This window comes from Apis florea, unplaced genomic scaffold (genome assembly GCF_048593485.1).
Source record: "Apis florea isolate Af1SG1 unplaced genomic scaffold, ASM4859348v1 contig_3732_pilon, whole genome shotgun sequence".
NCBI lineage: Eukaryota > Metazoa > Arthropoda > Insecta > Hymenoptera > Apidae > Apis > Apis florea.
In genome coordinates this window covers 285,025-301,991 of record NW_028256824.1, presented here as the reverse complement: position 1 = coordinate 301,991, position 16,967 = coordinate 285,025, and the positions used below count along the sequence as shown (strand labels likewise).

The following is a 16,967-nucleotide window of genomic DNA, read 5'->3' as shown; positions in this document are numbered from 1 at the left end:
GAGGGATCGTGCTTTTTCCCGACCACGGTGTCAAAATGATCAAGAGCGATCGGCCGAGTTGGGCCGGCAAAAACCTATATATCTGGTCACGTAGCGATCCGCGACAAGGTACAAATGGTTTCGCGGATCTGTTTACGTTCATGGCCAGAATTTATGGGACGAACGTGCGTAGCGGCGCGTACGTGAAAGTCTAGACTCGCGTGATTTCGTGGAAGAAACGGTGGGTCGGCTCGGCCCTTTATAAATCTTTTGCCTGAAAAGCGAGGCCCGGTATGTGACAGTTTTTACAGAAAACGCGCGCGTCTCGTTGTCGCCGCGTTTTCGGCGGCGGCGCGTTTCGATTGACGTCGCTCACGACGAGGATCGGGCTGGCCGTGTGTTGCACGAGGGAAGAATGTACGCAAGAAAAGTTAAGGCGTGTCGATCCACCGCCGTCTCTCCACGGACGACGTTTCTCCACAAACTTTCGCCGCTGCGAACGCGCGATGGAGCTACGAGTCGGAGAGTCGCTAGACAACTCGTGCTCGCCACGGGAATCAACGTTGAATCCAACGATCACGCGAAGACATTCGACACGATATTCAACGCGAGCAAAGATCGAGATAATCTTTTGTAAACTCACTCACCGTCTACTTGTCAGTTCGTCAGTTCTCGAGGTAAAAATCCAAGGCATTCGAAACGAAAACGTTCACTTTTCAACAGCGGTGTAAACACTGAACATCGAAGCTGATAACTCGTTCGTATTGCACTTTCACGCATATACGTCGTATCCCGACGATATATTTTTCGAAGGGAAAACTCGCGTGTCGTCCACGTGGTTGCTTCCTCACGAACGGGTCGAGAACGAGCGTCTCTCGGCCGGGCTGCCAGGTAATAACGGCAGAAACGTCGATACGTGCTCCAACGATGATCGGCTCAACGTCACGCGACAACGTTCCGACACGCGTGAGGGAATAGAGCGTGAGCAGTATCTCGAGACAGGCGCGTCCATGAGATCAACTGATCGGGCGGGCACGCGAGATCGAGTTTACGCAGCTGATAAGAGGTGCACGCGCGCACGCGTCTTATCACTGTCAAACACGTTGACGACGCATTCCGCGCGTCGTTCTGGCATCCTTTCCTTCCACGAACTCGTCCCCTCTCCCCCTCCCCCTCCCCTCCCCCCTTCCCCCCGGTTGCCTCGTTGCCACGAGATCGGGACGGGAAACGGATTCCTTCGTCCACATAAAATCCGAAAGTTTATCGTCACCGTTCCGTATATCCAACCTGTTCCCCTGACTGACAACAATACCCCTCCCTCCCTCCCTGTCAACGTGTCCAACGCGTATCCGTGTCCCGTTTCGTGGCAACCAACGTCCTCCGGCGAAACTCCACCCACTGCACGACGATCCTGTCCCTCGCGCGAGAAAATTGCGACAAAGAAGGAAGGAAGGAAGCGAATAACGACCGATTCACGCTCGGGTCACTCGCGATTCACGATATCACACGCGCACACCACGAGAAAATGAGGAGCACCGCAACGGTAATAAGACGAATGGAAAGGAAGAGGCTTTCACGGAGAATTGCTGTTGCGATCTTTCGAGGCCTCCTCTTCGGTCCGCGCGTCTCACCTTGCGGAGAGCGAGTCTCCAGGTCGGCCATGCAACGACGCACAGGTCCACGCTGGGCATGAGCCCCTCCTCGCCCCCCCGGGGCCTCTCCCTTTCCACCTTCTACCACCACCACCGGCCACTACCACCGCCACTACCACCGTCGAGTCGCCACCACCGGAGTGCCACTCCACCTTCTCCTCCGCCGCCGTCAGACTTCCTCGCCTCTCTCTTGCCACCCCTCTCTTCTTCTGGCCGGCCAGAAGACAACTCTTGTAGCCTCTCCTCGTCTCTCTCTCTCTCTCTCTCTCTCTCTCTCCGCGGCCCCTCCGCTTCTCTCGCCGCTTGCCTCGCCTTGCCTCGCTCCTTCCTTCGCCTCCTCCAACTTTTCGTCCTTCTTCGTGGATCATTCGGCCTCTCCACGTTACTCCTCTAGCCAGGTAGAGCGGCTGCTAGGTATCTCTACGCGCGCGCGTAGCTCTCGGCCCCCTTTGTCGCTACGCTGGAACGAAGAAGCGTTCCCCCTTCGTCCTGAGGGTTGCTCGCGTACAAGGGAAAAAAAAAACATATGTTTCACGAACAGAGAGAGGGAGAGAGAGAGAGAGAGATTTTAGAAAGCTACGAAGAGATCCTCGACGAAATTGGAGCGGATATCGCGCGTGATTTATTTAGATCCCACGGAAGGTACGCGCCTCTTTGCGCGAGCTGTCCCGCAAGCAGCTGCATATCTACAGAGATTCGAGGGGAATTTCGGAAGTGATATCTTATCGGTTATCGTAGGTAAACGAAAGTTTTTACCCTGAATTCTCTTTACCGGGAACTGTTACGTATTACGCGCCGTTTCCATTTCGATTAATTAATCAGAAGCCTAATATGGACGCCGCGAAATAAGTCACGTCGTTTTTGTTAATTTCAAAGGCTAGATCGTTTGTATAGTTTGGCGTTTCGGTGAGAGTGTATATTATATCTTTTGTAATAAGGATTACGATCAGAGTAAAGTAGAGAATGTGTAAATCAATACTCCCCCGTACCCACAAAAATTGTATACGTAAATATTATGAAGCTTGCTATTGATCCTTTCCTGTAATTCGATCAAATGCGTGTGCTGATATGTAAACATTTCTAAGGTAAGATCGTTCGAAAGAACATGAATCGTTGTAACATTTCGATCGCTTGACTAATAAGAAATTCTCGATTTTATAAAATTTTAATGTATATGTATGTCTCTGTGTGTATTGAAAATTATTAGAACGATTCTTGACGAAAACTTTACATACATCAAGTGTATACAAAGGTACACAAATTACACATAACTTAAAATTCCTTTCAATCCTTCTACAATAATTTCTTAAAAATGTAACAATTGCGATAGAAAATCTTGGTTACGATACAAAAAAGTGAAACGATTTAAAAGATTTCTTTACCTTCGACGAATCATTGGAACGTAATAAAAATAATCAACCGTTTAATCGCCAAGTTAAAGGATTTATATCCTTCTTGGACAAAGTGAGTTTTCACCGTTTGTTTGTATAATAAACACGAAAACACACGCTCCTGCTATACCAAACGAAGCATTGGCGGTGAGCACTCGCAAGAATGTGGAATCTCGTTACGTAAAAGCCACCTTAGCCAGGCGTGAAAATACATCGCGTTCGGTTTCCAAGAAGAATCCACGATTGCCACCGGTTCCAGGGAACCGGAGAGATTTTTTTTTTTTTTTTTTAAAAAATTTGCGTTCATTTGTTCCACGAACCATGCGAAAACGTTTTACCATAAATATGTAATAATGCAAGTACTTTGACGATGGAGAAACGATGGGTCCACCGCTTCTTCTGCAGAGGTTATGCCTTTAAGCGTAAACGCTTTGTGCCGGTAAATGGCGAGAGAGAGAGAGAGAGAGAGAGAGAGAAAAAAAGAAAAAAAAAAAGAAAAAAAAGGGACGTTTCGCGGAACCAAAGGTCGAACTGACACGCCAGATCGAGGCGAGTGTAACGGAAATTTGTCGAAGCGGAAAACGTTAAATGTATGTTTGCCTCTTGTAATTATTATTCCACATATTTTGCGGGTTCTCTGTAATAATATTATATAAATATTGAATGCTCTTACATGCGCGTTACACCGGTGTGCAATATAATTGTATATCGTATTTATATTATCATTCGTAGGCAAAATTCGTTTCATTGATTTAAGGGAATACGTGTAAATATCGAATTTTGATACTCTATATTCTTGAGATATATATATATAATTTTAAAAAAATGAAACGTTGCATTTGTTGTCCACTCCCAATTAATTCCACGTATACTCGGAAAGCAACGAGTTATCGTTAACAGGATTACATTATCGCGAATGCATTAAAGTCTCAATCGTCTGTTTGAACAACTCGATAAATAAAATTCTCGTTTAAGCCAGACACTTCAGCTAGCTAATCAATCTATGTCTATCGAAGACGATCTTTCGTTTTCGACATTCTCACGAGTATCGTTCGAAATCACCCAACTTCTTCTTTTTTTTCAACCTTTTTCCAAGACTTCGAAAAAAAAAATCGCTTTAGATCGTTTCAGATAGAGAAAGCCAGGATGATACAGCTACGCCTCTCCTCACAGACTTTTCAAACGCAGAGGTCTTCTTGGCAGGTGTTTGTCGACCCACGAACAACAACCATCTCGAATTCGTCCTAAACATTTTTCCTCGCACACTGACAGGACCTCCTCCAGTATTGTTCTCTTCTCTAGTGGTTTGACTATTACCGTGGCATTGTTTGCCGTTCCTCGACCTCACCCCCGTTGCGAAACACAGCCAGTAACACATAGTAAGAACAATAATGCGAAAATTTGGTTTGGACGTGTCCGTTTCGATCCCATTTGTCATTGTTCGAAAGTTGCTCGTCCGGATGAAAGGCGGCTCAAGCCTTTTTTCTCTTCACAATAATTTTCGGATCAATGAGTTTTGGTTTAAGATCCTTAACGAGTAGGCAGGATTAAGCGACCCTCTTAATTTTTATGTTAATAAGAAAAATGGGATCTTTCGGAGGTATCGTGACATTTTAGAAGCAGTAGCTTTGTCGAAGAAGAAAAATGGGAAAGGCAATTAGGATTAATTGTTCCCATAGAATGGATTATATGTTTAAATGATGGATACAGTTTCCATTAGAATTTGGGTGAATTTTAAGTAGTTTTTCCACATCGGTGCATTTTATTCTAAATTTTTTTTCTTAAAATTTTATACCCGGAGAATATTAAACAGATTGCGTTAAGAGTAGTATAAAAGCTGTATATACAGCTGGCAGTATATTTTAATATTTAATTATTATATTGTATCGTAATAATTAATGTTTCGTAGAAGTTCTTTACTTTTTAAATTCAAGAAATTTATTAATAAAATTGTACAGTTTGGATTCTTTCGTAGTCTGATCTGTAATCTTCGGATTTTAAAAAAGATTTGAAAAAAAAAAAAAAAAAGAAAAAGAAAGAAAGAAACTTGCAAGCAATCGGCAATTCACTTTTCACGTTTTCATACTAATTGTCAAACTCGCATCTCGGAATGATAATGGCGATCGCACAAGTTGGCCAGGTAACAACAGGTGGCTTCATGAGCGCGTGGGCCTAAATTTAGCCGCGACACAACCTCTCCTACTCTCTTTCCATGTGACTTCCCCTCTCTGGTCATCGAATTTCTGTTCTCTTTCCGTCGACTCTCTTCTCTCTCTCTCTCTCTTTTGCTTAAACCAACTCGTTCGACAATATCAATGATGACGAAACTATATATGTCATGGAGGAATGATGGAAAAATTCGCTCCGATTGGCACGAACGAAGTAATTCAACTTGGAATTTAATTTCGTCGATGTGACGAGCGGTTTAATAAAAGTCTGTGATTAACCGATCGAATCGATTTTCGATATCATTTCTCCAATCATAACCTTTATCTTTTCCATATATACGCACATCCTAATCGATAAAATCTCGATCAATCATTTTGATTTTATTCGACACGGTTCATTGAATCGCGTTTTCAATTACTAATCAACTAATTAAACAACACTAACCGATCTCTCGTCCAAATTCGAAAAAAATCGTAAAAATGGCGCGTTGAAGGAAGAAAGTGGGGCGAGAGTAGATATCGTTTCGCGGAATTCGAGGCGTATCCGCAACGTGGGCCATAATTCGGATGGTAAGGACGACGATGACGGCCATAAGGAAGCGCGAGATCAATCTCTGGCGTATGCCGAGACAGGGCCAAGCTCGTATCTCGCGCTTCGACGCGCGATTTACAGCTGCCGCGTTGCTTTATTCGCCAACCTGTTCCCTCTTCTCTTCGCTCGAACCAACGAACGAACGAAGGAAGGAAGGCTCTCTCGCATTCCTGCTGCAACGTCGACCGCGAATCAGATAAAACTGGCACTGGAAAGTATATACGCCGCGACCTCCGCCGCGACTTTGAAGAATCGTCCTGCATCCCGGAGGAATCGTGTGCGCCTGTGCTCGCGCGACCATCACCTCCGGTGCATTATGGATGGCTCGAATTTTTTTTTGGCGAGGGTTTTGATGAAGGATTAATTTTTTTTTTTTTTTATGGAATTTCAATCGATATCTCCGTCGACGGATTGTTCAGAGCCGAAAAAGAAGAGGTTTGGGAAGGCGTTCATCATTAATGGGTTTGAATAGGCGAGATGTAAAGGCGTGGTGGTGTAATGAAGTTCCTCTTCCTTGGTATATATTCTTTTCTTTGATAATTTTTGAATAAATGGGAGGCTAAAAGAATTCTTCGTTTGATATAGTTTTTAACACTTCCATCACGAAAGATGCGTGATTTTTTTTGTTTGCGCTTTATTGCCGGCCAATTACTTAATGCCAATAATTAGATTCAAGAATTTTCAGAATTCGTATTTATCGGTTTGGTATTTTAGAGGCAATGTTGAGAGGCAAGGCTGTTAAATTTTAACCAGGCGACGAATGTATTATGGAAGTTTTGCTTGTGGATTTACATATCGAATTGCTAGCATAGATATCAAAGTTTCTCGTTCGACTCTCTAATCGCATAACTCTTAAGAAAGCGAATAACTTTTACCACGAGCGAGTATCAAGCATAATATCTATCTCAATAATCAGAAAATTTCAGAGCAAACAATTTATCAAACATTGATCAATTAACGTTCTTAACTTCAAGATATTTAAAAAGGCAAGCAAACTTATGTAAAGATAAAATATTCACGATTTTCTAAAAAGAAACAAGTCTCTCGTTGCAGCCCATCAGTCATTAAAAAATATATATATATATATAAAATATCGCTTCTCTTATTGCAATCCCGACGTTTACTCGTCGTCGAGGGAACGAAAAGTGGCGAAGCACCCTCGAGCGCAATCTCGCACCACGAGAGGCCGTGGTTCCGAGTATACCACGGGCATAGAGTGTCGACCATAACGCCGGCCAGAAGAGAATACCGGTTCGGAAAGCACAGTGGCGCCGCTACCCGAGGAATTCGCCATTGGAAAAAATCGTCGGCGCACGACGAGATTTGAATAAGCCTCGCAATCTTGTGTCACAAAACTCATTCCGCTTCCCGTGCGTTCCTCGAATTCCCGACATCGGACAGGCACGCGAATTTTTCTTCTGTGTTACATACGCTTCCTCTTTTGCTCCATTTCTTCCGGAATTCTCGGTGATTCGTTCAGAAGAAAAAAAAAGGAAGAAAATGTTTTCACGAGAAATGTTTGCCAGAGGATGAATCGTGGAATACTTATTTCAGGTAAACGATCAAATTTGTTCGTTAACTATGAACGAAGCTGCGACTGTTTTCTTTCGAGATTTTTAATTTCGTCTATATTCATTTTCATTCTTCGTCACAGCTTCTATTCAGAATCAATTGTTCGCTAATTCATATACAAAAAATTTGATTCCTTCAATATTTCAGGAACAGAATCAGTGTAGCATGGAACCAGATGAAAGAAAAATAGATTTTTACACGAAGTTTAAATCTTGGAAATCCTTTTGTACATGCAGAAAGAGCGGAGAGAGGGATTCACGGTGAAGTTTCCGCTACTAGAATGCCGATCGATAAGGGAGAGGGAACTCGGCTCGTTCGCGAAGATCGAGCGTCGGTTCCAAGAACTCGTTAATAATAATCCTCGGCGAAATTATTTATTTAGTCCATTTGCGGATTCGCGTCTGTCTTGGTGCTACGTGACCACGCCGATAATGAATCCCCGGCACACGTTGAGTTACAACAGCTTACGAATATATACCTGAGTACAGGGTTGTGCAAAAGATGCGCCGCGAGGATAACGCGCCATCCTTTTATTTTTCTCCTTCCTCCTCTTTCGTTCTTACGTTTCGTCCGCTCCTCCGCCAATAACGCGCGACCGCCTTCTCTTGTTCTTCCTCTCCTGTCTATACACAACCCTTTGTCCCAGCCTTCGTATTTTACTTTCGTGCTAGCTCGAACAGCCATTGTTCATCGCGTAGAGAATCGAACGAGCACGGGTTGTCCTCCGCCTCGCGAAGGGAGTTTCCTCGAACGTTTCACCCCTAATGAGGGGCGAGAGAACACAGCGAGGAGAAGTTGAACACGGTCGAAGTCGAGGCAACGTACTTCTCTTTTCTTTTTTCTTTGAGTCACGTAGCAGATGAGCTTTGTAACAATTTCCGTTTTCCTTTTCCGTGGTTTAAAAAGGAAAGAGTGGCGAGAAGATCGTTGGACTCGAATAATTTTACTATTTTTCGAGCAATCCTTTCATCTATTTTATCCAATAACGAATCTTTTTAATAATTCTGGAAAAAATTTCGAATCGTTTTCCTTTTAAATTAATTATAATCGATAAATATTTCGATAAACTCGGGATATTAGAGTTGAATTATATTTTTTTTTTTTTTTTTCTATGTAATGACATTTTATCGTTTATAAGTTCGGGATTAGAGGATAGAAAGACACGTGACAAATTATCTTCTTTTTCTGCCGCGAAGAATAATTTAAAATTACAAGAGTAACGGTGTTCCACCGATACTTCCAAGAACCGTCGAGGCGTTATTAAAGCATTTCTAGGAAATATCGAGCTATAATTTCAATTTTTAGCGCCATCTTCGTGTCAGCTGCGTCGATGCATGTCAGCGATGGCGCTCGCCAACGTTCAAGGATGATGGAAAATGAGGCGAGTAGCCGACGACCCGTCAAACTCGTCAACAAGAAAAGACCTTGCGCCACGACAAATCCTTCTTTGCCTCGTCCTCTGCCATACGCCTCCCACGAATCGTCCCACGGTCGCCAATATTTGCGGAAACGTAAGGAATCGGTAAACACGAGCGCCTCCTCTCTTTATCGCCCCCCCCCCTCCCACCTCCTCTGGCCATTTCAAGAAGGAAACAAATCGTGGAGTGGCTGCTCGAATGCATCAACTTGCACACGATGATGGCTCAACATTTTAATCGCGAATTATTTTTCTAACGTTATTAATAAAATTGCTATTATCTATATATTTCACATAGATAAAATATAGGTGAAAAATATTCATGAAGTTTATTCATGGTTTTTGTTCGTATAAAGTTCGTACACGTTCGTACACTCGTGCTATTATTTAAATCGTGGCAAAAAAAAGTAAATCGCGTCGTTCACAATTTAATTTCATCGCATGGAGAAAGAGAGAGATTAGAAAAGATCGTTGACTAATCGGTGCGGAAGAGTAGTGGCGGATTACACGGCGCGTTTAAGAATGTGGATGTGGTTAAAGGATGTCGATAAGAAGCGCGACTGTTTTCAATTACGGAATCGGCATTCCGCGGACCAGAGGCTTCAGCCATATTGTCGGCCAAGGATTTAAAAATCAGCTGGAACTTGAATAAGCCGACCGATAATAGCTGGCATTCCTCTGAAAATCGCACGGCTCTTTCGTCGAGCGTAAAGAAATAAAAATAAGGGGAAGATGAAAAAGAAAAGGAGCCGGTGACGACGTGCCGTGCCACGTTAACTTTCAGATTTTAACTATTATTCGTTGACACGTGTCAATAAACATTCTATGTTATTACGCGTTGATAAAGCGATTTCACGATGCTTCGAATGGGTGGCGTTTAAAATAACGCGAAGAAATATCCGTCGCCTTGGAAGAATGTTGATCTTGAAAAGAGAGAGAAAGAAAGAGAGAGAGAGAAAAAAAGAGACGGTCTGAATAGGTTGAAAAGAATATACATGTGTATGTATACATCTGCAATGTATGTATGCTGGTTTTTCTGAAGAACTGTTGCAGCGGCTGACTGGAGGAGGTTAAAAAGGAATATGCAAATATGTACATCTACCGCATATCTAAGATGTGTTTCCGATTTCCCTAACAAACTATTGTATTGAATATAAGAGAAAAAGAGGCGTACGCGAGGTGTATTTAACGTGTAATGCGTGAATAATTTTTTTCTACCGTTAACTTAACCAGAAAAGTGTTTCTTTAAAACACTTGTTTCCCCCGATTTTAGAGACAACTTCCTTTCGCATTTTGTAGGAAGAAAGGTACAAGATATTTTGCAATTATTTCATTTCGATAATATTCGAACGATCGAATGATTTTTTTTCCAGACGAGAGTGTTATTAAGTCGGATAAAGAAAGTTATCGAACCGGCACCGTTTCTCGATTAACAAGCAGCGTGATTTAATTGAATCCAACGAAATAATAACGGGTATTATTGATTCGATTTCGCCTTTTCGATTTCTCTCTCTCTCTCTCGACTTCGTTTATTTATTTATTTCCCCCTCCTTCCGTCAGTTTGCTTACCTCGAGGTTGGTATATATACGCGCAGGCTGTCGTTCGATCTCGATCGGTTTTTTCGCCGATCCGGCCAATTTCTTGACACATGTTCGGCCGTGCAACGCTGAATCACGGGGAGCAGCTTTTTATGGGAAAGCCGCGAGCTCGGTTTAAAAGTCAGCGAGCTAGCTACTTTCACCCGGTTCGCGTTGAAAAACAGCCGGGGCCCGAATTTTTTTGGGAATTAACCGGAGCAAAAGTCAGCATACGTCTCGAGATTACGACGTGCGGTGAGTAAAATCCACTCTGGATCAAAACATTAGCCTTTCTTCTGCCCCCCTCTTCTGTCTTCTCATCCGCAAGAACCGAATCGCAGGAACAACAGGTTGGTACACCTGCCATCCTAACCAAGGAATTCTGCGTAATTTTTTATCCATCCACCTCGTCCATCGCGTATCCTTATCGCGTCTATTAAATCCGTCACAGTGATTTCACTTCCATCTTCTCAGCCCTCCCCCTCTCCTCCTCTCTCTCTCTCTCTCAGGTATCCTTTCTATTGTTTCCTTTTTTTCGACCTACGTCTCTCTCTCGTTTCGATTCCATCATCTCGAATCGATACGATCGAAAAGCGACACTTGCACGCTGAGCAAACTCGACGTCTCGTGCGTTCCACGAGGCGGTTTCCGCCACGGTGGCTGCTCGATTCGCTGACTTTTCAGGAACCGTCACTCCGCATCCCCGAGAGAAGCCTCGGCACTTTTGTAGTGACGAAGAGAGGCACGGAGGGTACATCACCTTCGCGTGTTTACCTCTTCGCCAACCGGTTCTTTCCCTCCCTCTTCCCTCCACTCCTCCTTCCACACGGCCGCATATCTGTGTATATACCTGTGTACAACCTCGCGTAGAATCTATCCCTTCCTACACCTTTTCTCCACCTATCTTCGCTCCGTTTTCTCGCTCGCTTCCCAACTTCGTTCCACGAACGTTCGCCTCTCCCTCTTCGTCGGCTCGAAACGACTCTCTCAGTCCTCCTCCTCCTGGTCGGTTGTTCTTCAGAACCGCGGTATTCAAATGACCTCGGATGATGAATATCCCCGTCTCTCTCGGCCCGCAGGTAATTGCCGCTATCCTTATTTTTGCCCGCGGTTGCGTACCGTGCTCCACGAAGGAGTGCAGAGAGCGTACACGCTCGGGGTCGGCTCCTTTCTTCCTTCCTCGCGCGTTCGTACACCTCTTTTTACCGCACAATGCAACCTCTCGGCATATAACCTGGCTCTCTTATCTTCGGGAATTTCGTAAGGGATAAATTGCGCGGGAACCGATCCTTTCGCCGAACCCGAGTCGACCCTTTATCCCCGCCCCTCTTTGCTCAGGGATCGCGGAGGTGTGAAGGATCGAGAACTGTAATCTGGCGATTATGTATCGTTTCTTGTTCATTGCTATTCCGTTCCTCACAATGGATTTTGGTGGGGTGTTAATCCGACGATCCAATCTTTCGAGGTTTCGGGAAAAATCGTATGATTGGTTTTCTATCTTTTTCTTCTTCTTCTTTTTTTTTTTTTTTTTTTTTAATTCTTGAAACTCGACGCGTTCGTTCGAGATCATTTATGCACGAGATTAATTTATAAGAGAAGAGATGTGCATAGAGCGCAAAGTTGGATCTTTTAATTTTGAGATATTTGTTATATAATATTTGGATCACACACGCGTCTATATAAAAGGAATTCAAGAAATTCGAATTATTAATCTTTTAACTGTAAAAAGAAAGAGCGAAATAATTAAGATAATTAGAATGACTCATCTCAACACGGAAGATCCTTGACGAAAACGCATATTGGATTGCACGTATCATTTTTTTAAATCAGAAAGACTGATGTTTTTTTTTTTCCATAATAATCTTGATTTCAAAAATTCATACGCACGTATATTTCTTCAAATATATTGTTACAAACAATTTTTAATAAAAATTATTCGATACGATCGTTACATGGATTCTAATGTAACAATTAGAATTTTTTTTAGAAAATTATTCTCGGTGTTTTTCCTCTGCAATTCTCGCATTAATCTTTTCTAATCGGCCACGTTTTCCACTTAGCGCAATAATTAATGTTTTCGCGCGTTTATTACGCAAGTGTACACTACATACAACGGAATATGCGAGACGTGGAATCGAAGAAACTAAAAATAAAGAAACTATGAATTTCTATGCACGAATCTGGTTACGTAAACAATTAATGAAGCGTGTAGTTGAAATAATATCGTATCCCCTTGATGAATTTATGATTAGAAAACGGCCGTAATAAAATGTAAATTAGAAAAATTTTTAGTAGGAGATTGATCCACAATGAAATTTATTTATATCGTTTTTTGAAGTGAATTTTTTTTCTTATTAAATTATTAAACGATTTCTTGATTTCTTAAGTTTAAAACAATATTTTATAATTTTCCATTTTCTCGTGTTAAATTTCCTCTCCTCAAGAATAAAGATCCAAATGTATGCAATGTATGCATTATTAGCTAGCGCTTTCGACGCGTAAGTGATAAAAATAAACAATGCAGTCTCCTGACATTTTAATAACGCACATCAATTTTTTTCAATTAATACTTGCGATATCCTTTCATTCAAATCGAATGTGATTTTTAATTTTCTCGACTCTTTCAAAAATTGTAAATTTTCTTTTAATAATACTTACATTAGAATGTACCAATACCTCGAATACAACTTTTTTATCGTGTCCTCAGTTTCAAGAGAATGAAAGTTCACTTGTTCGATTCCGGAGTGGCATGTATAAACCTTTAACCTTTTCGTTGTCGAGAATGTTATCAGGATTCCTTGGTATCGTCGCCTTCTATCCAGGCAAAGTTCGATTCACTTCCCTATTGCATTCTCATGAGGCGAACACTCGAGAACACTCGAATGCATGGGACTTTCGCTCACTAATATCATGTCAATAACTCTTCGAATCGAACAATTATCTAACCAAACAATTTCTTCCAGGAACGAAGAATGAACGAAATGTAATCGAATGAAATTTTTTCTTCGAATCGCTCCGATTAAAAATCTCTTCCCTTTTTTCATACATATAAAAGAGAAACTTCTTTTTACGTATTTCTTTCGACGAAGCGGTTATAAAATTGTAAGCAGGATAAACTTGATCGTTATCGAATAATCCCGTTAGATCAATAAATAGATTATTATCATCGTCGAATCGCAGTCGTTTATCTTGAAAACCAAACATGCACCACTTCTGAAAGCCAGAAAACAACAAGGCCAAAGGAATCCATCTTCGCCAATAAAAGCTCACAAAGATTTCGCATCGCAAAGTACATGAACATTTAACGATACCAAAAGATCTTGTCTGGATCCTGCATATTATATGCATCAGTTTTGAAACGGCTCGTAGCATACATGTAGGAACATGCACGAGTAGCTACGGGGCAAACAGCAATCATACCCATAAAGTTCCCGTGATCCCTTCGTGCCAGGGCCTCGCATGCTGAATAACAGCAACTATTAGCGGTCTGTCGGTCATTACAATCTGTCAGTCGAACGTACGCGCTCGTGCAAGCGCTTGCAGGTAACCTTGACGAATGAAACTATCGGCCAGCACGTGCACTTTTATCCTACGGAGCCGTAAATACCTTCTTGGATCGAAGGGGGAGGGAAAAATTGGTCTCCCTGTTAGCCGAGGAGAAAACCGTATCGAATTCTGAACGATTTGATATATCATAGCTTGCTTAATATTTTACGAGTTCCTGCCAGGGAACGCAACGTTTTAAGCATAATTTACCAAGTTAATAACTTGGTTGAGCATGACTTATGTCGACTTCTGTCTTATTCTTGGAACTGATACTTCAGACCTCTTCGTTTCCTGCTTTCCAATAATAATCCAACTTACGTTTCGTGTCATCTTCTGCGAATAAGCTTGAATAAGTTGTCAAAAAGTTTGGTTAGAGTCGGACGTTATGGTTATATTCTCAGATCTTCGACAATCGTCGTTCAGGTTGCTGAGATGGGATTAAGGGGACTTGCCTCGCAACTTTATACCACGATGAGACGAATCTCGATACTCGAGGCAGCTTCCAGCGAGTCGGTTTCGCGCCAGGAACCGCTGACTCAACTCTCCGGCTGGGAGAGGTCTAGCCGAGTTCGCCCACATGAGACCCGGTTCGCTTAGGCGTACAATTGGCCGGTACAAACGCGCCACACAACGATTAGGCAATAGTCGCCGTTTTATAATTGTTCGGCATGCGCCGACAAGGCCCACAGTTTCGACACAGTCACGCGGCTGACCGATAAATCTAATATAACATTTTGCTCCAAACGATTGATAACGTTCTTCTTAACTGCTATCGCTAATTAACCTAGTCTTCGAGATTGGAATTCCATGAATTTCGAAGCTTGAAACTCGTCGAAACTTGTCATATTCGTGCCACAAATTTACTGCAACACTCGCCTAGCCATATCCTTGTTCGATGAAAAATTACTGGAAATACTTGTTTAAATTTTAAATAAAAATCGAACCTCTTGAGAGAAAATGCGGCGATAGCATAAATCAGAGTGGGGCCGATAGCTTCGTGCTCGTGCGTTTTCTACATTCCTACACCGTGGTGGAGGGTAAAGTGCGCGGGTATCGGGGAAGACGCGTATATATACGCAATGCCACGCTATCCAAATATATATGGGGGACGATAGGTGATATAAAGTGGTAATGTCGCGTGAAACATAGGCCGATCGGGCCGGTTTAAGCCGCGCCTTATCGCTGCGTCCACCAATGCGACCAACCCTATTCTCCTTCGTTCCTCGCTTCTCCGCGTTTCTGCGGAATTAAGTTTATGCCTCCCCCCTCCTCGCCTGTGTATCGAGATTCCTATTCCTCGAGCCAGGCCAGAAGAATGAGCGATCTCGTGACCGATGTCATCGAGACGTTGCCAACGTCAACGTTGAATTTATGGTCGATGGCGCTATCGGGAGCACGGCAAATCGTGGGCTTGCACGATTGCGGCTGGTGACGGTGTTACGTTATACGCGGTTCGATTCGATATGGAAATATTATTCTCCAAGCTAGTTGAAACTTGCTTTCGAAATGTTATTGTTTTGATTCGTCGAGCCGCTCCTGTAATAGATGGAGTATTATTGTATTTACACTTTTTCGAGAGCAATTAATTAGCGAGGTGTATTCGTTGAACGAATAAATGGTGTGAGAGAATTATAAAATTCATTTCAATAACGATACTTTGCTGCAAATTTTTAAAAGAATACGTTTTAAAATAAACTACGGGGATTAATAATCTTCACAACGATTTATTATATCTCTAATCATACTGTATTTTTATACAAATTAATTGAAATTCATTGTATAAAAGTTTCTTTAGCATGATATTTTTGTCTTGCCTCGAGAATGAGATATTAAGATGCTGTAACGAAGATCGGATCTCTCTTCTTTTTGTTATTATACGTAGAATTTATGGTATCGATTTCGATGGGAAATATCTCTTTTTATTATAATATTTCCTCGAGAACAAATTTACTTTCACATCCGATAGCTTTTTTTTACAAGTTCGTTATTTACCCGTGCGATAGTTTGGCGCGTTATTGCTGTTTTTCAAACGCAATCGGAAAATAACTGTCTGGAGGTAACGAAGCTGTCTGTTCTGCGATAGGCAGCACGTGGGCGGCCTTTCCATTCAATAATGTTTTACGTTCGGCCCATTATCTTTTCGCTTTCTAAATTTTTCCTCGATAGGGCACTCCATCTTTTCACACGTTCAACAAACTCCGCTCGTTATTTCCATCTTTATTTCTTAATTTCTAACCAATATTTCCAGTTTTATTTCCATCTTGTAATAATTGTAACGCAATAATAATAATAACGCAATTCTTAGTTCTGGAAAAATATCACCTGTGGAATTTTTCACAGTTTTTAAGTAACAACTCGAGTGAATGTCTCTGTTCGTACAAGAAATCGTATATTATTGTATAACAAAATTAATTTGTTGTACGAACGAAAGAGATGGAGGATGTTGAGCGAAGATTTCTTAAACTCGATCGTATCGAGTTTTCCTCGCTCTGATATCAATACACGCATCAATATTTGATCTTGATAAAAAGCATCGCCAAGATAATGCGTTATTTTAATGCGCAATCCTTCACGATTATCCCAAAGCTATAGATTTACTCCTGATCTCATCGAAATGTATATAATTTTCCTAAACTTTCTTTCTTAATAAACGACGACTCGTCGCAGTACACGCAATAATATCATGCTTTGTTTATTTATAAAAATTTTAACGCGTTACTAATTAATCATAAGAAAAATATCGTGTTATTAAGAAGAATCGATCAATAACCAACGAAGGGACGATATAATAATAAAAAGGGAAACCGGAAACCTCGACCAACCGCAATACGAAATGTCAAGGTGGAGGACGAACTCTTCCCCTATCGCACGATTTACATATTTCCGGCGCCTGTGGATCGATCGAACGAATATCAGCGATTTGCGCCGCGGCCCGCTACACCTGGCGATAAACCATTTGTGTGTAATTCGATTATCTGCGACGGTTATTGCATAGGGTGGCGAGCGACCAATCGGGCTCCCACCGCTCCTTATCGCGCCTGTTATCGATGTTTCCAACCGTATGCTCAACTC

General features: G+C 42.1%; 1 protein-coding gene across 3 annotated transcripts in view; it reads right to left on the bottom strand.

Annotated features, from left to right (window-relative positions):
- The window catches only part of Egfr (epidermal growth factor receptor), a 153,977-nt gene that overhangs the window by 67,375 nt on the left and 69,635 nt on the right, over nucleotides 1–16,967 (bottom strand). The window contains exon 1 of one of the 3 annotated variants that reach the window (XM_086914745.1): nucleotides 627–1,130. The exons of the other annotated variants lie outside the window; for them this stretch is intronic. The gene's annotated coding sequence lies outside the window, so the exon portion shown is untranslated. Of the gene's footprint in view, nucleotides 1–626; nucleotides 1,131–16,967 lie in introns of those variants that run through there. 3 annotated transcript variants of the gene reach the window in all.